Source organism: Molossus molossus, unplaced genomic scaffold, assembly GCF_014108415.1.
Source record: "Molossus molossus isolate mMolMol1 unplaced genomic scaffold, mMolMol1.p scaffold_m16_p_11, whole genome shotgun sequence".
Taxonomy (NCBI): domain Eukaryota; kingdom Metazoa; phylum Chordata; class Mammalia; order Chiroptera; family Molossidae; genus Molossus; species Molossus molossus.
The window spans coordinates 20,501,649-20,521,482 of NW_023425346.1; positions in this window are offsets into that span (position 1 = coordinate 20,501,649).

Below are 19,834 nucleotides of genomic sequence, written 5' to 3' on the forward strand. Positions count from 1 at the left end.
GATATTTCATAGACAGAGCATGGCACAAAGCTGTATGAAGCATTCAATATCAACTATGAAAAAATATTTGCATGCAATGAAAAAGGAAGCAGAAAATGTTCTTATATCTAGACATAAAGAGAAAATGAAAACTAGCATATTCTCACAATTGGTGCGGATATAAGATATGATTTTTTTTTCTTCAAAATTTCTTTACTAATGTAAGTTTAGAATATCATGGGGAAAAGTTATTAAAAACATAGATGGTGCCCAGCCAGTCTGGCTCAGTGGTTGAGCATCGACCCATGAACCAAGAGGTCGCCAGTTCCATTCCCCGTCAGGGCACATGCCCAGGTTGTGGGCCTGATCCCAAGTGGTGGGCATGCAGGAGGTGGCCAGTCGATGTTCTCTCTCATCAATGTTTTTATTTCTCTCCCTCTCCCTTTCTCTCTCTCTCTGATATCAACAAGAAAAAATTTTTTAAAAGAAACAAAACAAAAAAATATACAGACAGTGGTTTTTGAAGTCTGGGTTCTTTTATTTTTTAAATGTTTCTTCTTTATTGATTTTTGAGAGAAAGGAAGGGAGAGAGAGATAGAAACATTGGTGAGAGAGAACATCAATTGGCCGCTTCCTGCGTGTTTCCCATTGGGGATTTGGCCCACAATATGGGCATGTGCCCTGACCAGGAATCAAACTGGTGACCTCTTGGTGCAAAATTTAATGCTCAACCAGTGAGCCACACTGGCTGGGCTGAGGTCTGGGTTCTAATTGTGATTCTGTTACTATCTTGAGCAAGGTGGTCTGAATTGTGGATTTCAGTTCTCATATCTGTGCAGTGGGTATAATGATGAGCATAAAGTTGCTAGTAAGATCAAATGAAATAAAACATGTAAAGTGCTTAGTATAATGTATGACTTACAGTAGGTTTTCACAAATATTATTATTTTCATCTTAGAATAACAGAATTTGAGAATTCCTAACTCTGTGGTAAAGAGGATAATGAGAGAGGGTCAATGATTTTGCATCCCTGTCTTATGTTTTTGTTTGTTTTTTTGCTAGGCCAAAAGGAAGCGTTCAACTTTGAATTGAATTGCTCCTGTTTTTTGTGTGTTCGGTTTGTTTTTATGGGTTTTTTTTGTTTTTTTTTTTTTTTTTTACATTCTTTCCTGCAAAGCAGAGGAAATTTCCTAGAGTAATCTTTGATGCTAAAGTCAAGTAAATTACATTCTGAGAGAAGAATTTAAATGACAAATGCTGCTTAATATCAGTTGGGGATCACTGAGCGCAGGAAATGTGACAGGCCAAATCAGAAGTTGGATTAATCTATGTGGAAAGTTAAACTTTACCTTATGGTAAAGCAAAAAGGCATCTGAAAAGTAGGTCTTAAATTTACCATTAGGCAGCCTACTAACTTTCATCTTTCCTCTGGCCTCCCTTCTTGCCTGTCCAGCTTTTACACTCCAGGCAGAATGAGTTCTACAAAATTAACCTCTGCTTAAAACCCCTCTTGGCCTGTTATTGACTGTAATGTAAAATCTGAACACACTAGTATGGCTCAAGCCCTTTATAATCTGCCACCTATTTATCTTTTCTGCTCTGTGCGGTTTCTGCAGACTACAATGCCTCATCCCCTTATCAGCCTATCTGATAAACTCCTAATCCTACTTCAGAACCCAGACCAAATGTCCCTATAAGTTCCTTGACTAGACTGTGATTTCATAATGTCTGGAACAGGGTCTCAGTCATCTTTGCAACTCTATGAGTTTAATGTTTCAGCTACAAATAATAGGATGTGGTATAGTGGCTTAAACTGTGCAGAAATTTATTGTCTCACTTAATAGGAAGTCTGGAGATGGTGGTTTCAGGATTGGCTCTGTGGTTTGACAATTTTCTGGTCTTCATTTGTCCCTTCTGCCAAGCTCAGTGGGCTGTCAATGTTTCCTTTGTGGTTCTGTTGTAGTGTTGGCCACCACAGCCGCCACGTTAGGTTCTGTTAGGAAGGAAAAGATACGTGATGTTGGGTAGGTAGGAACGAAGTACAAATGCAGAAGTGGTGAATCAAGGACTGTTTGTCTTGTGCCCTTTTGTTATTGTTATTAGTCAGGTAGAAATTTCCAAGAAGTTGCCCAGCAGATTTCCTCTTACATCTCATTGGCTAGAAATAGGTCGCATGGTTACTCCCAAGCCAATCACAGGCAAAGGAGAAGGGGTTGGCCATGACTGGTTAGGCAAAACTTAGCTGATCACCTTGGTCTAGAGCTGTCTTCTCAGAAACCTCTTTGATGCCTAAACATAGGAGGTTTCTTTTAGGAAGAAAAGCATGTAACGTGTTAGATGAGTCACCTACGGCTTTTGCCATAAGAACCCAGTATTGTACCTAGTAGAACTTTCTCTCTAAAAAACTTCAACCTTTTTGTAAAGATTTTAAGTATCCTGTCCTCCATGTTTCCAGTCTATGACTGTTACTCTGTCATCAGTCTTGTTTCTGTTGCGGCTCCTTAACTGCCCATGTACTTGGCTGTCTCCTCTGTGGGACTGTGAACTCCTGAGGGCAGAAAACATTTTATTTATGTTTAGATGTCCAGCATTTAATGTGCATAGATTCTCAATAAATGTCTGTTGATTGGTTTTCTTACAACTATTATCAAATCTAATCATTTCTTTATGTTGTTGTTGTTGATGTTCTGTCTTTATTGAAGCCATTAGTGACATTATTAGTGCTTGAATTCCAATGTGTTTAAATTTTACACATCTTGGGCCACACTCCTTGGAAATATAGTTCTAGAACCTGTGGTAAAGTCTGTAGCCCTGCTTAAAATGGCATTAGCTATATAAATACATTTTGATTGGAAAAATTATTAATGATTCTTTTCTTTAGGAGATAAAAGCCTGCATTTTGCTTTATCAAAGACAACATAAATTGAAAATTGAAAAGTTCAAATATTTTGCATGAAAAATGGATTTCGTGCAACCAAAAAAACAAACTAAACTATCAAAGTTAATCCAGCTTTCTTGAAAATGACAGCTTCAGTCAAACTGATCTATAGTTTGCAAGGGACTTTTGTGACTCTTTCTCTCCCCTTTTCTCTTCTCCATTCTACTCATGCATATTTATGCTGGGGAAATATAACTATCTACAGAGGGAAGAGTGAGAGACTGTCATTCTTTAAATGACCATGTTTCAGAACCTATGAAAGAAATTCTGTAACATTGTTTGTGCAGTAGGCATATTTGTGTTGAGTAAGAGATCATTGTAACTTAATGTAGCATGCGATAATAACGTATCACAGCTTTTCTTCTAGAAAGCTTTTCCTGACCTTCCCATCTGGGTTAGGAAACATTCTTATAGTTCCCTGAACACTCTCCTTGCTCTATAATTATCTACAGTGCTTAACACAGTGTACATGCTAAAAAAGATCATCAAATAAATAAAATTATACAGTGGAAATACATATATATGCATTTCTGTATATATGCATTTGTTTATTTAGCAAAAACACACATATAGCATATACTGTATACAAGCCATATTTCTAAATGCTTTATATATATTTACTTAGAACTTTATAATTTACCAAATCACTTTTGACACATTGGCTCATTGGTTCCTCATTTTAACTTTACTGAGCAGATGGATAGAAATGATCTCCATATCACAGCTAGGCAAACACACTGAGAGAGTTCATCTATTCTATTTATCCACAATTACACAGCTTGCAAATAGAAGAATTGGGATTTTAACCTACTTTTTATGACCCTCAGCCCAGTGTTTTGCAAGAAGGCCTTGGTGGAGCCCCTTTAACATTCTGGGATTACCACATCTGTAATAGATGAAGACTGTTTCAAGAAGTTGTTTAGGGAAACAAAGATTTTTGACATATGTTTAAAACCAATTTTAGCAGTGTCTTAGTTAACAAATTCTACATTAGTGCTGCATAACAGATGACCCCCAAATTCAGTCTCTGAAACAACACTACAAGTTGCTAGGAGTTGGCTCATCTAGACTGGGCTTGGCTGAGAAGCTCTTCATTAAATAGTGGATTTGATGGGGCTCAACTCCTTGAAGTAGCCTGAGCTCAGGGCTGTTCCACACATGTTCATTCTGGGGCCCGAGCTTCTCCCTGGGGACACGGCAATGGGAAAAGTGCAGGAATTCAAGCCCAACTACACAAACTCAATTCAGGCCTTTGGTTGTGTCACATCTGCTAACATCTCGTTGGCCAAAGCAATTTACATGGCCAAATTGAATTCAAGGGAAGAAGCACACTCCAATGACCTGAGGTTAGAGCAAGTTTCTGGCTAAGATCAGGTTTGCAGGAGTGGGAATTTAAAATCCACATGGAAGATGGGTGCAATGTTGAATCTGAATAATTTTGAACAATACTACAGGGGAATTCCAAGTAGAGTTGCCAGATTCAACAAATAAAAATACAGGGCACTGAGTTAAATTTGAATTCCAGATAAACAAGTATCTTTTTAGTATAAGTTACTCCAAATATGGCATCGGACATACTAATACTAAAAATATTTGTTGTTTATCTGAGATGCACATTTAAGTGGGTGTCCTGTATTTTATCTGGAAATTCTAGTTTTAGGTGACTCAGTAGCACTTCACAAGGTTAAAGTAATAATAAGAATATATAATTGACCAGATTATGCAAAAAGTATGCTCATGTTGATTTCTTCAGTAACTATTCTTCTGCCAGGATTGTTCTTGCTCCCAGACTTCCCTGAAAATATTACTATTTTAAGGAGTAAGATGAATGGAGCCCTCAAGGCTAGTTAACCATTGGCCTTCTTATTAAGCTGTAAATGAAGGAGGCAGTAGAAGGTGTTGGAGATTTTATGATTATAAGTGATATTGGGGAGCAAATCTGGGCAACCTGTTTCTGTAATCTCTCCCTGCAGTAGTATTCCAGACTTCCTAATGGTATATTTTGAGAGTATTTGTCTTTATCATGGCTTTAGCCTCCTCCTCACTCACTGAGTTAGAAAAATAAGGGTGTTCTCGGCACCAGATGAAGAATGAGATGTCCACTAACTGGCCATAAAGACCAAAGTGGATTCATTTTCATTTGGGGGCCACTGACATTGAAGTGATATGAAATGTTTATTTGGAATGATCCCCGCTCTATTCATCTCCCTTGTCCCTTACCCTCAAATAATTATTGATGGCCCTCATACCTCTGCCATGGCTATTAAAATGGAAAGACAAAAGATACACCTATGACTTGCTCAAGCTAGCCATTTGAAGGGATTTGTTGAAAAAATTACCTTGTTCAGTGTTTTATTGCTGTGGTGCCAGTAGTTTATTAAACCAGTACAAAAGGTCTTACAAGATCCAACATGGTGGTAGAGTAGGTAGATGTTACACTCAACTCTTCCCAGGACCAACTGGAATTACAGCTAAAATATAGAGCAATCAATCTGTATAACCACCTGAAGACTAGCTGAAGAGAAATCTTATTACCAAGGATTTACAGAAGAAGTCACATAAAGACTGATGGGAAGGGCAGAGGTGAGAAAAAGGCTGGCCCCCTCCCATGGGCCTTGGCTGAGATTCTGGAGGAATAGCTCAGCTGCAAAGATTCCCAATGAGAAGCATGCATCTCAACCCCAAGCCAGGCTCCCCAGCCCAGAATACCAGGATAGGAAAGAGGCATCCACATAACATCTGGCTGTAAAAGTCAGCAGGTACATATATTCTTCCTGATTGGTGTTTCAGGCTTCTTAGGGTATATTCCCAGCAGTGGGATCACTGGGTCAAATGGAAGTTCAATTTTTAATTTTTTGAGGTAGCACCATATTGTTTTCCATAGCGGCTGCACCAGTCTGCATTCCCACCAGCAGTGTATTAGAGTCCCCTTTTCTCCACACCCTCGCCAACACTTGTTGTTTGATGATTTGTTGATGGCGGCCATTCTGACAGGTGTGAGGTGATACCTCATTGTTGTTTTAATTTGCATCTCTCTGATGATTAGTGATGTTGAGCATTTCTTCATATGTCTCTTGGCCATTTGTATGTCCTGTTTGGAGAGGTGTCTATTCAGCTCCTCTGCCCATTTTTTAATTGGGTTCTTTGTCTTCCTTTTGTTGAGTTGTATGAGCACTCTATATATATTGGAAATTAATCCCTTATCTGATACATCATTGGCAATGATGTTCTCCCATACAGTGGGTTGCCTTTCCATTTTGATGATTGTTTCTTTTGCTGTGCAGAAGCTTTTTAGTTTGATGTAGTCCCATGTGTTCATTTTCTCCTTTATTTCTGTTGCCTTAGGTGATGTATCAGTGAAAATTCTGCTCCGTATGATGTCCGAAATTTTGTTGCCTACATTTTCTTCTAGAATTTTCATGGATTCACGGGTCACATTTAAGTCTTTTAGCCATTTTGAGTTTATTTTTGTGTATGGTGTAAGTTGATGGTCTAGTTTCATTTTTTTGCATGTAGCTGTCCAATTTTCCCAACACCATTTATTAAAGAGGCTGTCTTTACTCCACTGTATGCTCTTGCCACCTTTGTCAAATATTAATTGAGCGTATTGCCTTGGGTCCATTTCTGGGTTTTCAGTTCTGTTCCACTGGTCTATATGCCTGTTTTTGTGCCAGTACCAGGCTGTTTTGGTTACAGTCGCTTTGTAGTATAACCTGATATCTGGTATTGTGATCCCACCTACTTTGTTCTTCTTTTTCAAGATTGCTGTGGCTATTCGGGGTCTTTTTTGGTTCCATATGAACTTTTGAAGTATTTGTTCTAGTTCTATGAAATATATGTACCCCCATGTTCATAGCAGCACTATTTACAATAGCCAAGATCTGGAAACAGCCCAAGTGTCCACCAGTAGACGAATGGATAAAAAAGCTGTGGTACATATACACAATGGAGTACTATGCAGCGGTAAGAAAGAAAGATCTCTTATCCTTTGAGACGACATGGAGGGACCTGGAAAGTATTATCCTAAGTGAAAGAAGCCAAGCAGAAAAAGACAAATACCACATGATCTCACTTATATACGGAATATAATGAACATAACAGTCTGAGGAATACAGTAGACCCAGACACATGGAAGTAGGGCACAGACTGACATCCCTCAGAAGAGGGGATGGGGGGTGGGGGGGTGGGAAGAGATCAACCACAGAACTTATATGCATGTATGCATGACCAATGGACATGGACAACTAAGCCGGGGACAGGGTGGAGGGGGGAGTGGGGGTGCCAATGGGGTAAAAAGTTAAAATATCTGTAACAAAAAAATAAATAAAAATTCATTAAAAAAAAAAAAAAGTCAGCAGGGATTCTGACCTCCAGGGAGAGAGAGAAGTCTGCTAGAGACATAGGCACCCTCTTAAAGGGCCAATACACAAAATCTTATTCACAGTCCTCACCCAGGGCTCCTGCAGAGGAAGGGTGGAGCACGCTAGAGTCATGTGAAGAGAGACTGGATTTTGTGACTCTGGGGAGAGCTGAAGGGACAGCTACCAGGATCCCTATACTGAATCTCTTTCCCACACAGCATATCCCATCTTTCTCGAATGGAGAAATCTCCTCTATATGGCATTATCCTAGGGGAATGCAATAGCCCCACCATCTGTTCTCCTTATTGCTCTACCATGTGGAGCTTACATCCTGCTGAGGAGTCACCTGCCTTGGCTGGAATGTAGAGGTCCAAGAAGATGCAGGGGTGCCAATGACTGAGTGGTGTGGCTTTATGGTGGGGGCCATTCTCCCCACATTTCTGTTCAACTGATGGTGCCTCTCCATCTCAGGAGATCTGCTAACCCCACTCTATAGGCTCCCAGCAGTTCCTACCTCCTGACTCCTGGTGGCTCTGTCCTGCTGAGGTCTGGGCAGAATCTAGGGCAGACTAAGTTGTGTGGCTCCGGGATGGGGGCCACTGACCCCATCTTCCCCCAAGCCTCACCTGCACCTGACCTTCATGAAAAATCCACTAGACCCATTCTCTTGACCCTTGGCTGCCCCACCCTGCTGAGCTCTGTCTCCTCCCAGTGGAATCTTGGACAGAAAGAATTGTGTGGCTCTAGGACAGGAGCCATTTCCCCTTATATGCTGACTGGTGCAAAGCGCTCTCTTCACATGGCCAAATCTTGGTCTGTTTGGGCCTGATAAACTCTGCTGGCCTCACCCTGATGACTCACTGAGACCTCACCCCATCACAAAGGTGTGTAAGTACCCAGCACGGGGGTAGCTCTACTTGATATAGCCTGGGACTTTTGCTGGGTGCCCTCAGACCTAGCACTGGCACTCCATGTGAACCTGTATCAGCTGGTGAACACCATTTGCTCCTACCTGGTTATTCACTGAGAACCTAGCTTATGTAAATCGAGTACTGCCAGAGACTCTTTTAGCAGTTGAGCCTAAAAGGCAGCTGACAGACGAAGGCAGGTGGAGGTGGATCTTGGGGTGCCTTGGGACTTATTTGGACCTGTTCCTGGGCCTGGTGCTGGTAAAAACTGGTCTTGGTTCACAGCTTTGTCCTTACTGTGCACACCGAGGTCCAGCAGAAGCAACCACAAACTGTGGATAGCTTTGTGGCTCCAAACAGGTTGCCCAAGACCAGTCACAGGCAGTAACTGACATTGGCTTGCACTAGAATCCCTCCCAAGAGCTCCCTGCTGAGACTTTGTGTGGTCAGCACCTGCACAGAAGCTTGTACACTGTGGTTGAGGTGGATCCTTACAGTTAGCCATCCTGATGGTTTACACCACACACAAATGGGCCAATAGCAATCAAGACTCAATTACAAGAGGAGGGCCCACAAACCCACGCAATGGACATTCCTGAAGTACCCAGCTCAGGTGATTAACAAAACTGAGCCACTGGATCCCACAGGACACCCTATTAAGACTGGGAGTAATAGCAGATCTACCAATATATAGAAATAAACACAAAGAGGCAATCAAAATGAAGTGACAAAAAAAGATGCCCCAAATAAAAGAACAGGAGAAATCTCCAAAAAATAGCTAAATGAAACATAGGCAAGCAATTTATCAGATAGAGGGTTCAAAGTAATGGTCATAAGAATGCTTAAGGAACTTAGTGAGGACCTCAAGAACATAATAAAGGACCAGTCAGAAATGAAGGATGCACTAACTGAAACAAAGAATAATTTACAGGGAATCAAGAGTAGAGCAGGTAAAGCTAAGAATCAGACCATCGGTGTGCAATATAAGGAAGAAAAACACATCCAATCAAACCACAAAAAGAGAATCCCCCCAAATGAGGATAGTGTAAGGTGCCTCTGGGACAACTTCAAGTGTACCCACAGTCACATCATTTTCTCTTCTCCTTCCAGCAACATTCTTCCAGAAGGAGAAGAGAGTAAGAAATTGAAAACTTATTTTAAAAAACAATGACAGAAAAGTTTCTTAACTTGGAGAAGGAAACAGACATACATGTCCAAGAAGCACATAGAGTCCCAAACAAAGAGGCCCACACCAAGACACATCATAATCGAACGCAAAGAGGCCCACACCAAAACACGTCATAATCGAATTGCCAAAGTTTAAAAATAAAAAGAGAATCTTAAAAGCAGCAAGAGAAAAGCAGTCTGTTACCTGCAAAGGAGCTCCCATAAGACTGTCAGCTGTTTCTCAATAAAAACTTTGCAGGCCAGAATGAAGTGCCAAGAAATATTCAAAGTGATGAAAAGCAAGGACTTACACTCAAAATTACTCTATCCTGAAAAGCTATCATTTAGAATCAATGAAGATATAAAGAGCTTCCCAGACAAGAAAAAACTAAAGGAGTTCATCACCACCAAACCAGTATTACATAAAATGCTAAAGAAGAAAATAAAAAATATGAACAATAAAATGGCAATAAATACATATCTATCAACAATTGAATCTACAAACCAAATGAATAAGCAGAACAGAAACAGACTCAGAGATACAGAGAACTTTTTGATGGGTTGGGTGAGTGGGCAAAAAAGGTGAAGGGATCTAGAAGTACAAATTGGTTGTTAGACTGATAGACATCAGAGGGAAAGGGGAGGTGCAGGAGTTGATAAACCAAAGAACTTATTTGCATAACCAATGAACACAGACAATAGTGTGGGGAAGGCAGGGCGTGGGGTGGGAGTGGGAAAGAGGGTATCAATGGGGGAAAAAGAGGGGGACATCTGTAATACTTTCAACAAAAAAGATAAATTTTTAAAAAAGAAAAGATTAACAAGATTGACAAACCTTTAACTGACTCATCCAGAAATAAAGAGAGAGGACCCAATTAAATAAAATAAAAAACAAAGCAGGAGAAGTAAGTGACAACTAACAACACAGAAATATAAAGGATTGTAGGAAAATATTACAAACCAATAAATTGAACAACCTGGACGAAATGGATAAATTTCTAGAAACATACAATCTTCCAAAACTGAATCAGGAAGAATCAGAGAATCTTAATAGACAGATTACAATGGATGAAATTGAAGGAGTAATTAAAAATACCTCTCAACAAACAAAAGTCCTAGACCAGATGGCTTTATAGGTGCATTTTACTAAACATTCAAATAACTAACACTTATCCTTCTCAAACTATTCCAAAATTTCAGGAGGAGGGAAGATTCCCAAGCTTATTATATGAGGCCAGCATTATCCTAATTCCCAAACCAGATAAAGACACTACAAAGAAAAAAATATATAAAGCAATATCCCTGATGAATATAGATGTTAAAATCCTCAACAAAATATTAGCAAACCAGCAGTACATTAAGAAGATCATACACCATGATCAAATGGAATTTTTTTTTCATGGAAGCAAGGTTGATACAATATCTACCAATCAGTAAATGTGATATGCCACACAAACAAAATAAATGTAGAAAAAGTATTTGATAAAATCTAGCACCCATTTATGATAAAAGCTCTAAGCAAAGTGGAAGTAGAGGGAACATACCTTAACATAAAAGCCATATATGACAAATCCACAGCCAACATTATACTCCATGGGTAAAAACTACAATAATTTTTCTTAAGATGGGGAATACAACAGGGATGTCTGCTATCATCACTCTTATTCAGCATAGGACTGGAAGCCCTAGCCACAGCAATCAGACAAGAAAAAAAATAAAAGGCATCAAAATTGTAAAAGAATAAGTAAAACTGTCATAATTTTCAGATGACATGATACTCTATATAGAAAATCTTAAATATTCTACAAAACATCTACTAGAACTGATAAATGAATTCTCTAAAGTAGCAGGATACAAATAAATATCCAGAAATTGGTTGCATTTTTATACACCAATAATGAACTATCAGAAAGGGAAACTAGGAAGATGATCCCATTCACAATTGCTTCATAAAGAATAAAATACCTAGGAATAAATTTAACCCAGGATGTAAAAGACCTGTACTTGGAAAATTATAAGACTGAAGAAAGAAATTAAAGAAGATACAAATAAGTGGAAGAACACACTGTGTTCCTGAATAGAAAATCCAAAGCAATCTATAGATTCAGCCCAAATTCTATTAAGACACCAATGGTGTATTTCACAGAACTAGACCAAACATTTAAAAAATTTATATGGAACCACAAAAGACCTCAAATAGCCACAGCAATCTTAAGAAAGAAGGACAAAGTTGGAGAAATCTTGCTATTTGATGTCAAACTATACTACAAGACCATAGTAATCAAAATAGCATGATACTGGCATAAAAACAGACACAGATCAATGTAATAGAACAGAGAATCCAGAAATAAACCCATACCTTTATGGTCAATTAATATTTGACAAAGGAGACAAGCTCATACAATGGGGTAAAAAAAAGTCTATTCAATAAATGGTGTTGGAAAATTGGACAGATATATGCATAAATGATATGATTATTTTCTTTTATCATGCACAAGAATAAACTCAATGGATTAAAAACTTAACTGTTAGACTTGAAACCATAGACATCTTTGAAAAAAAAAAACAGGCAGTCAAATCTTGGATCTTTCTCATGGAAATATTTTTCCTGATATATCTCGGACAAGGGAAACAAAAGAAAAACAAGTGGGACCACATAAAACTAAAAAGTTTTTGCACAGCAAAGGAAACCATGAACAAATGAAAAGACAATCCATTGAATGGGAGAACTCCTTTGCCAGTGATAGATCTGAGGGGAGTTAATATCCAAAATTTATTAAAACATATACAACTCAACACCAAAAAACCCAAACAATCCAATTTAAAAATGAAAAAAGGACCTGAATACACACTTCTCTAAAGAGGACATAGAGATGGCTAATAGATGTATAAAAAGATGCTCAATATCACTAATTACCAGAGAGATACAAATTCAAATCACAATGAGATATCACCTAACACCTGTCAGAATGGCTATTATCAATGAATCAACAAACAAGTGTTGGCAAGGATGTGGAGAAAAGGGAGCCCTCATGCACACTGTTGGTGAGAATGCATATTGGTGCAGCCACTGTGAAAAGCAGTATGAAGTTTTCTCAAAAAATTAAAAATGGAACTGTCTTATGACCCAGAAATTCCACTTCTGGAAACATATCTGAAAAAACCCAAAACACTAATTTGAAAGAATATATGCACAGTCCAGCCAGTGTGGCTCAGTGGTTGAGTGTCAACCCATGCACCAAGAGGTTACCAGTTCAATTCCTGGTCAGGGCACATGCCCAGGTTGTGGGCCGGATCCCAAGTGAAGGGCATGCAGGAGGCGCCTAATCAATGTTCTTTCTCATCAATGTTTCTCTCTCTCCCTCTCACTTCCTCTCTCTCTCTAAAATCAATAAATAAAAATAAAAATAAAGAATATATGCACCCCTATGTTCCATAGCAGCATTATGTACTATAATGAAGATTTAAGATTTGGAAGTAGCCCAAGTGCCCATCAGCAGATGAGTGGATAAACAAGCTGTGGAACATTTACACAGTGGAATACTACTCAGCTGTAAAACAAAAGGAAATCTTACCTTTTGTCACAGCATGGATGGACCTGGAGAGCATTATGCTAAGTGAAATAAGTGAGGTTACAAGATAAATACCATGTAACCTCACTTATATGTGGAATGTAAGGAACAAAAACAAACAAAATAGAAACAGACTCATAGATACAGAGAACAGATAGACAGCTGTCAGAGGGGAGGGGGTAGGCAGACTTGATGAAAAAGGTGAAGAGACTAAGTAAACACACTTGCACACACATACCACAAAAGCCTCATTATACAAGAGGATGGTGATTACCAGAGGGAAAGTGGGGTTGGGGGATAGACTTGAATTGGGGTGCTGAACACACAACACAATATACAGATTATATAGAATTGTACACCTTAAACCTATGTAATTTTATTAACCAATGTTAACACAATAAATTCAATAAAAATAAAAAAATTGAGTATGTGTGCATGTTTTTAAAGGTTGAAGAGGAACAGTGAAGATAAATAGCATGCGAGAAGTTTTGGATTCTTTTCTCTAAGCCTTGCTTTTCATCCAGAAGTATTTATATTCCAATGTGAGGCCTGGTTTTTGTAGATGAATGCCAACCCCATAAACTCAGGTTCTTAATTTTCATTTCTGCTGAGATTGGAGATGATTCATGGTTTGCAAGCATTAGAGACACCAAAGCGTTTTCTATTAACACCTGGAGATGACTGCGGAGGTAAAAGGCAGGTCTCATAGAAAAAAAGATATTCTCCAGGAAAAATAAATGTTACCTTTGTGTGTTTTTTTCTTTCTTTTGTTTGTGAAGATGAGAATTTTTTTTTTTTGAGAAACAATTTCTTTCTTGTTGCAAAATGTCACTGCAAAAATCTGTTTGAAAAAATAGTGCATTTTTCTGTTAATTCTTTTTGCTGTGCTCACGAAAGTATCACCTTAAGCATGTGGTAAAAATCAAGGGTGCATGAGCCATTTCGCTTCATTTTATAAATGGTCACATTATTTATATCCCTCAGTTCCAAGAGAGTTACAAAGGAAAATTTCCCTTGGCCAGCTTATTAAATAAACATCTATTTCTAGAAGCAGTGAAGAGGAGAATAGGAAAAAAGTGGGCACTTTAGTCTAATCATTTCTCTGGGCAGCAACTGTGTCTTGGCAGCTGGGAGGCTCTTGGGTCGAGCAGGCAGATTTATTCTCACAGGGGCACAGATCTGGGTTTTCTTGCCTCCATCCCTTTAGATTACTAACTCTAATCAGTTTTCAAGGAGTCCTGATAATTATTAGGTGGGTACTAATGATACATTTATTGATAAAGTAATAATACTAGTAATTGTTGCTATTGTTAATGAATCACTATGGGAAAGACACAAGACACTATGCTAAATGCTTTCTTTTCTTTTCTTTTCTTTTCTTTTCTTTTCTTTTCTTTTCTTTTCTTTTCTTTTCTTTTCTTTTCTTTTCTTTTCTTTTCTTTTCTTTTCTTTTCTTTTCTTTTCTAAACTCATCTTTATTGTTGAATGTATTACAGATGTTTCTCCATTGACCCCCTCCTGCCTTCCCCACACTATTGTCGGTGTCCATTGGTTGTGCATACATGCATAGAAGTTCCTTGGTTTATCTCATCCCACCTTCCCTCCCCCTTTCCCTTTGAGGTTCATCAGTTTAACAACCAATTTGTACTTCTTAATCCCTTCATCTTTTTCTCTCATCTCCCCAGCCCCCACCCATCTGGAAAGCAACAAAAATTTCTCTTTATCTCTGAGTCTTTCTGTTCTGCTTGCTCATTTTGTCTGTAGATTCAATTGTCTATAGATATATATTAACAGCCATTTTATTGTTTATATTTTTGTTCTTCTTCACCTTCAATAAGACCCTTCAACAATTTATGTAATACTGGTTTGGTGGTGATGAATTCCTTTAGCTTTTTCTTGTCTGGGAAACTCTTGGTATGTCCATCGCTTCTAAATGATAGCTTTGCAAGATAGAGTAATCTTGGTTGTAGCTCATTGCTTTTTATCACCTTGAATATTTCTTGCCACTCCTTTCTGGCCTGCAAAGTTTCTTTTGAGAAATCAGCTGACAATCTTATGGGAGCTCCTTTGTAGGTAACTGACTGCTTTTCTCTCGCTGCTTTTAAGATTCTCTCTTTGTATTTAAACTTTGGCATTTTGATGATGATGTGTCTTGGTGTGGACCTCTTTGGGTTCAACTTGTTTGGGATTCTCTGTGCTTCCTGGACTTGTATGTCTGTTTTCTTCACCAAGTTAGGGAACTTTTCTGTCATTATTATTTCAAATAGTTTTTCAATTTATTGCTCTCTCTCTTCTTCTGGCACCCCTATGATGCAAATGTTGGCATGCTTGAAGTTGTCCCAGAGGCTCCTTACACTATCCTCACTTTTTTGGATTCTTTTTTCTTTTTGATGTTCTAGTTGGGTGTTTTCTTCTTCCTTATATTTCAAATTGATGGTTTGCTTCTTGGCTTTACCTTCTCTACTATTGATTCCCTGTAAATTATTCTTTATTTCAGTTAGTGCATCCTTAATTTCTGACTGGCCCTTTTTTATGTTGTTGATGTTCTCACTAAGTTCCTCAGAGGTCTCCTTAAGTTTCTTGGATGTCTCACCAAGTTCCCTGAGCAACCTTATAACCTGTGTTTTGAACTCTGCATCTGTTAGATTGCTTATCTCCATTTTGTTTAGTTCTTTTCCTGGACTTTTGTTCTTTTTTTCATTTGGGACATGTTTCTTTGTCTCCGCATTTTGGCTGCTTCCCTGTGATTGTTTCTATGTATTAGGCAGAGTTGCTATGCCTCCTAGGTTTCATACGGTGGCCTACTGTTGTAGGTGTCCTATAGGATCCAGTGGCACAGTCTTCCTGATCACTCCAGCTGGGCCCGAATGGTGCACTTCTAGTGTGGACTGTACACCCTTCTCTTGTAATTGAGTCTTGATTACTGTTGGCACATTGGTGGGAGGGGTTTACTCAGGCTGGTCAGCTGCAAGGACTGGATGTGCCCACTAGCCACTACCTTGGAGGATCAACTGTGTAGGGGCCCACCACACAGAGCAAGACTTACTTCAGCAGGGCCCTGGTACCCACTGAGTCTGCTTGTTGAGTGTGTCACTTGTGGAGGTGGTTGGGTGGTGGTGTTTTGATGTGGTCTGAAGCTGTTCACCAGGTGTGCTGGCTCTGGGGCAAGGTCAGCCACTGCCTGTGCTCTATCAAGGGCCACCTGGCATAAGCTACAAAGTGAACTGCAGATGGCTGCTTCTTGTGCTGGGCTTGGAGGTGTCCAGGAAAAGCCAAGTTGTGAACCAAGGCTAGCTGCTTTTAGGCCTGGCACTAGAGGTATGTGGCTTGCTGAGACTGACCCCGCTTGAGCCCCAGCTCTGCACTGCTCTTGTGGGCCACTGGGTCGCACAGGTCTGTTCGGAACCCTGGCTCCACACTGCTCTTGTGGGCCGCTGGGTCACACAGGGCCCTATGGAGCCCCTGGTCCCACCGCTGGTGGCTAGGGAGTGCTGCTGCCCAGTGGGGCTCAGCTCCTGCTCAGCCTTTGCTGTAGGTTTGTGTGTGGGGGGGGGGGTGGGGGGGTGGGGGTGGGGGGGGATAGTTCTCTGCTTCTGGTCTGTGCTTCTGTTGCCTGGGGATGGATGTTTGCTTCCCAGCCTCTGTTGCTGGGGGTATATCTCGACTGATTGGGCTGCTACTGCAGGGGATGGTGCTGGGCTCCCAGCCATTTGAGGTTACTGAAACTAGCACCTTGACAGCTCCACTGCTGTGCACTGGTCTGTGTTGATACAGGGTGTCCACTGGCCTCATGGTGCCAGGTGCACTGGTGGGCTCAGGTACCAGATGCTGCTTGTTTGAGAGATTTTAGGAAACTCTGAAGCAGGATCCAAGACAGGCCAATCCTCTGGTAAAGCCTTTGGAAACAGCTCAGGTGGGCCCGGAAGCTGGGTGGGGCAGGGCCTCAGGGAATCACCAGGGTGGGGCCAACAGTGTGAGCCAGGTTGCTGGAGTCCCAGATATGGTGGCAGTCTGCCTGCCCTGTGGGGGAAGGGCTCGCCAAAGGAAAAACGGTCTCCACCAGCATGTCTGTCCAGGAGAAAGCTGCCCCTCCAGCCCTTGTCTGGAGGCCAAACAGCTCAGTTCTTCCCTGTTTTCTGGTGTCCCTCAAGCTGCCTCCCCTCAGAGCTCAGAGGGAGCAGGTTTGAGTGAGTCTGTGCGAGGGCTCTTTAAGAGGAACTGCTGGGGCTTTCGTAGCCTCACCCTCCCTCAGCCTCAGTTCTCACTGGTTTTACAGCCAGAAGTTATGGGGATTCTCTTCCTGGCACTGGGACCCTGAGCTGAGAACCTGGTGTGGGATGGGGACCCCTCAGTCCTCAGGGAGGACCTTCCCAGCTGAGGTGTCCTCCTGGTTTTTATCCACCACACGTGGGTGTGGACCAGCCCGTCTGCCCCCGCCCCTCCTACCAGTCTCGATGTGGCTGATGCTTTAATTCCGTAGTTGCAGGACTTCCATTCAGCGGTTCTGAATGACGGTTGTGTTGTAGTCTTGTAATTTTGATGTGGTTGTGGGAGGAGGCGATACTGCATTTACCTACGCTGCCATCTTGACCCACCTCCACTACATGCTTTCTGTACTTTAATCCTCTAAAAATCCTCGCATGAAGATGATGTGGTCCATGTCTCAGTTGGAAAAGTGGGGCATGAGGAGGTCAGTAACTTCCCTGGGGTTCTGCTGTTATTATGTAGTAAGTTGTAATTTAAACTCGGGTCTCTGACTCCAAAGCCCAACTTTTAAGTTCTAAATTCTATCTTGGGTTTTGGTATCACTGTAATGTGAGAGACGCACTAAGATATAACCATGTCTCCCCTACTGGATTATGGCTTTTTTCTGGGTGATACCGCGAGCCTTGCTTTCTAAGTCCTGGCAAATCACACGGAGGTCAGGTGGAAAGTTCATGCTAGGGACGTTTTCCAGGGACCAGGAACGAGAAGAAAGGTGCTCATGAAGAGCTAAGGAAGGCAGAGGGAGGAAGAGTGTTACAGCCAAGGTGGTGTCAACTGTCCCAAGTGTGCCAATGCGAGAGCCATGGAGAAGTGCAGGAAGATCTAGGTGTACGTCAGAACAACCCCAATTCCCCTTTCGCTGTGCATCGGGAGTGATGGGCACTTGGTCAGCTCTGTCAAAGGTCAGGTAAAGGCAGGGTCGACAGATTTCTCCTCACAGAGGGCTGACTGTGACTCCTGAGTCTCCACGACCGTTACTCCACATGCACGTGTGTGTACCATGCGAGTCATTTCCAGTGGTGATTAGTTACTTCCAGGCCAGCAGATAGACTTCCTTTTGGGAAGTACTGGGTTGAAGTTTTGCATCTCAAGAATATTTTTTGTTAACTTTAGTTCTGATGAGGATACTATCTTTAAAAAAAAATTTTTCTCTTTATTGAATTTAGAGAGAGAGGAAGGGAGAAGGAGAGAGATAGAAACATCGATGAGAGAGAACATCGATTGGCTGCCTCCTGCATAACCCTCACTGGGGATCGGGCCCACAACCTGGGCATGTGTTCTGACTGGGAATCAAACTGGCAACCTCTTGGTACATGGGTCAATGCTCAACCACTGAGCCACACCGGCCGGGCGAGGATACTATTTTTACCCATTTTTATGTTACTATGGCTTATTCATATATTGATAGATTTTGACAATGGGAAATGACTTTCTACTTCACAATTTCTCCCAACCCGTTTCTACCAGGAACAATGCTGCCTTCACTTATCAGGTAGATGGGTGGGTCAGAAATGGGGCACTTATAATATTCCAGTAGAAAATCACTCCAACCACCAGAAGGTCAGGAAGGAACAGCATCAGGGCCGAGTATACTGCCCGCTCTTAGATCTCTTGTGCCACCAGTGGTGTGCATGTTCTGTGGTGTGTCTTTTAGGCGTGTTGCAGGTGCACTGAGTCGGACCTTCTACGAGGCGGTGCTGTGGCTTTGTAGCATGGTGGGGCTTGTTGGCTTTTTATTGCTGCCAGGTTTCCACTGTGCCAACCAGTTGGTGAGCAGGCAGCATTCTGTTGCTCTGAGGTGTGGTGCCTGTCCTACCAAAGGGCACCTGCTTTGAATTGAAATCGGCAGAGACCCAGAGATCCAGGCTCCACACACTGTGCCACCATCAAGATGGGCCTGGACTCCTACTTAGATAGAAGGCTCTAGGGAGAACATTCCTGGATAGCTGACTAGTGGACACCTTAGAGAACTTGAGACATAACATTTCCCCCACCCACATTATCTTTCTTGGTAATGAGTACATTGAATGATAACACTATCCAATAGAATTTTCTGAAATGATGGAACTATTTTATATTTGTGTTATCAAAGAATACAGTAGCTACTAGTCATATGTGGCTATTGGGCACTTACGATGTAATTAGTGTGGTTGAGGAATTAAATTTTTAATTCAATTAAATTTTATTTCATGTAAATTTAAATAGCCACATATGACTAGTGGCTACTGCTTGTACAAATGTACATTGGAATAGTTTTGTTATGGCTGGGAGATGGCTTGGTAAAAGAAGCACACACACACACACACACACACACACTCACTCTCACAAGTCTATGCATATCCATAACTTCATTCTCACATCCATTATCTCATAACACCCCAGGAGAGTGATGTTCTTATTTTTCACATTTTATAAAAGAAAACTGAGTCACAGACAAGTTACGTATTTTATCTAAGGTTACTTGCTAAGCAAGCAGTGGAACAAGGGCTCAGACTCAGGCTTGTTTCTAAATCCTGAGGGCTGTAGGTGGTGATCAGGAATCTATCAAGAAGGACTCAGCCTCACAACTCTTGTCAGTCTATTGACCAGGAGACAGGCACAGCCCGAAGGTGGTTCACCTGAAAAGCAGAGCCTGCCACAATG